The 3,696-nt window shown below is 41.0% G+C and overlaps 1 pseudogene; it reads left to right on the top strand.

Moving 5' to 3' along the window:
- LOC128586449 (ribosome biogenesis protein NSA2 homolog) lies at window positions 1–2,641 on the top strand (annotated as a pseudogene).
- Window positions 2,642–3,696: the final 1,055 nt, after the last annotated feature.

Here is a 3,696-nt window from a genome sequence, read left to right as displayed (position 1 = left end):
ATGTCAGGGGAGAAGCAGCCAGGAGATGCTGGATGGAGAGGAGCAGGTGAGGGGTGAGGGATTTTTTTTTTTTTTTTCATATATATTGTATCAGAGCCCTTTGAACTTTTTTTTTTTTGAGACAGAGCCTCAAGCTGTCGCCCTGGGTAACTGTTGTGGTGTCACAGCTCATAGCAACCTCAAACTCCTGGGCTTAAGCAGATTCTCTTGCCTCCACCTCCCAAGTAGCTGGGACTACAGGCGCCCACCACAATGCCCAGCTACTTTTTTTTTTTTTTTTGTAGAGACAGAGTCTCACTTTATGTCCCTCGGTAGAGTGCCGTGGCTTCACACAGCTCACAGCAACCTCCAACTCCTGGGCTTAAGCGATTCTCTTGCCTCAGCCTCCCGAGTAGCTGGGACTACAGGCGCCCGCCACAACGCCCAGCTATTTTTTGGTTGCAGTTTGGCCAGGGCCGGGTTTGAACCCGTCACCCTCGGTATATGGGGCTGGCGCCTTACCAACTGAGCCACAGGCGCCGCCCAATGCCCAGCTATTTTTTTTGGTTGCACCCGTCATTGTTGTTTGGCGGGCCCAGGCTGGATTCGAACCCGCCAGCTTAGGTGTATGTGGCTGGGTGCCTTAGCTGCTTGAGCCACAGGTGCCAAGCTGGGCCTTTTGAACTTTTGTGTCCTAATACCATTTAAAATAATTTTGAACGTAACCCTGACACATTTTGACACTGTTAAAATTCCACATTATGGGCAGTGCCTGTGGCTCAAAGGAGTCGGGCACTGGCCCCATATGCCAGAGGTGGAGGGTTCAACCCAGCCCTGGCCAAAAAATGCAAAAAAAGAAATTCCACATCATAAATGTAAAATGTTACAAGAGGTGTAATTTGCAGCCATATCATGAATACTGACATTCTTAGATGAAACTCACATCACCCCTTTAAATGTATGTAATGGGGCCTAACCATCCCAAATTGATGGCCACTGTCCATCCTCTTGATAATTACATGAGCAAGGTTTTTTTATGACAGCCAGAGTTTCACATCAATTCTTTTTTATCTCAAACCAACATTTCTACCCTTTCCCCCTTGATTTTATTGTGATGTAATTTTTTATTCTTATAAGGCATTTAATGATCACCCTCATATTTAGCAACAAAAATAGGTATATAGATGGCAATTAATTTTGCTAATTTCCTGTGACCTTAATCTCTTTTTTTAATAACTTAGTTATAATAACACTAATGACCAAAATGATCAACACATTACTAATTTCAATGAAAATCATTAAAGAAATACTAATCTTTTATAATAAATGCCTCTCTTACTAAGATAAATTATAATTTTAAAAATAGTTCATATGAATAGTACATACAAAAGTTATTGCCTGACATGGTATTCAACATTAATTCCACTCTATTTTCCATTTTCATAGATGTGTTAATAAATCTCATTCATGTAAATCAGAGGATGAGAATAGAAGTTTTGTTAGAGCAATGTCATTCAATTCTTTGAACTTTTTCCAAGTTATATTCCAAAAACTGAACAGTGATCTGTTATTAAAATGCGTTTTGTTAGTGACCTGCTAAAACTTATTTATTTCTGAAATTCTGTTGCAAGCAAAGAATTAGAAAGTGCCTGACTCAGAAAAGTGTCTACTGTTTGGTCATTCGCGTCATTCTCTCTTAGTTTCTGGGATATTTACCCAAAAGGCTTTGTTAAGAATTATCCAATGAGAAAAAGAGTGACCTTCTCCTGTTGTGGAGGGCCTGTGTGGAGTCGGCTCATGGATCTGTGAGACAACTAACATTGACAGCGTCTTTGTACCCCAGAGTCTGTGCCGGGCCTCTCTGCGACCGTCCTCCTGCCACAAAATGAATATATTGAATTACACTGTAAACGCTATGGATATCGCTTGGATTACCATGAGAAAAAGAGAAAAAAGGAAAGTCGAGAGGCTCATGAACGGTCAAAGAAGGCAAAGAAGATGATTGGTCTGAAGGCTAAGCTCTACCATAAACAGTGCCATGCTGAGAAAATACAAATAAAAATGACTATCAAGATGCATGAAAAGAGAAACACCAAACAAAAGAAGGATGAAAAGCCTCCACAGGGAGCAGTACCTGCCTATCTGTTGGACAGAGAGGGACAGTCCAAGCCAAAGTACTCTCCAATATGATTAAACAAAAAGGAAAAGAGAAAGTGTTAAAATGGGAAGTCCCTCTGCCCAAAGTTCGTGCCCAGGGAGAAACAGAAGTATTAAAAGTTATTCGAACAGGAAAGAGAAAGAAGAAGGCCTGGAAGAGGATGGTTACTAAAGTCTGCTTTGCTGGAGATGGCTTTACGAGAAAACCACCTAAATATGAAAGATTCCTCAGGCCAATGGGCTTGCGTTTCAAGAAGGCCCATGTAACACATCCTGAACTGAAAGCCACCTTTTGCCTGCCAATACTGGTGTAAAGAAGAATCCTTCATCCCTATTATATACAACTTTGGGTGTTATTACCAAAGGACTGTCACTGAGGCCGATGTGAGTGAGCTGGGCCTTGTGACACAAGGGGGCAAGGTTATTTGGGGGAAATATGCCCAGGTTACCAACAATCCTGAAAATGATGGATGCATAAATGCAGTCTTACTGGTTTGATAACCATTTCACACAGGTAACTTCTTGTTGAAGATTGCACGACAATTGAGAAAACCAGCATTACTGTGATGTTTCTGAATGCTACCAAACAGCCTTACACGTCTGCAGTCATTAAAAGAACTATTTATTAAATTGTACAAAAAAAAATTATCCAGGGCGGCGCCTATGGCTCAGTAGGTAAGGCACCGGCCCCATATACCGAGGGTGGCGGGTTCAAACCCAGCCCAGGCCAAACTGCAACCAAAAAATAGCCGGGCGTTGTGGCCGGTGCCTGTAGTCCCAGCTACTCGGGAGGCTGAGGCAACAGAATTGCCTTAAGCCCAAGAGTTGGAGGTTGCTGTGAGCTGTGTGAGGCCACGGCACTCTACCGAGGGCCATAAAGTGAAACTCTACAAAAAAAAAAATTATCCAATGATTAGTAAACTATTCCTGTTATTTTTCTACCTAAAGACATTGATTAACCAGATAAGTTCAGAAAAATTAGAACATTAAAATGTTATCAATTTCAAAATACTTCGGATAGTAAAATTTTTTGACAAAGTATTTCTCTCTCATCATGTGATTTAAATATATTTTATTCAAAATCTTGGTGCTGTATTTTTAGTTCATTTGATTTATGAACAATATCCACCTATTACCTCCCTGGCAAAGTCAGCCTTCACCGTCAAACCAATAGGCTAAATAAAGCTTTTTTTCTGTCAGAAAAAAATCTGACTACATTTTTCTGTTCAAATGAACACAGTAAAGACACACCCCATGACAGCCATTTCACTTCTGAATTCAAGTGGACGAGCTGAGAATTTTTCCCTACATGAAAGTGTGCCATTCTTTTTAATATTGTTAACTAATCCCCACCACCCACCCCAACACAGTTTTATTTTTTTCTTTTGAATTGATAGATTCTTTGACAATCATCAGGGGACAGATAGAAAGGCTAAGGTTATCAAATAAAAAATTGTCAGCATGTCCCTACCCCACTCTACAGTGTAACTGAATTCAGAACATTCCAACAGAGGCCAAAACAGTCCCTTCCGGATGCCTCTCTCCTCCTTCACCAGGCAC

This window comes from Nycticebus coucang, chromosome 5 (genome assembly GCF_027406575.1).
Source record: "Nycticebus coucang isolate mNycCou1 chromosome 5, mNycCou1.pri, whole genome shotgun sequence".
NCBI classification, from domain to species: Eukaryota; Metazoa; Chordata; class Mammalia; order Primates; family Lorisidae; genus Nycticebus; species Nycticebus coucang.
The sequence above is the reverse complement of the archived record's forward strand: the minus strand, read 5'-3'. Positions and strand labels throughout refer to the sequence as shown.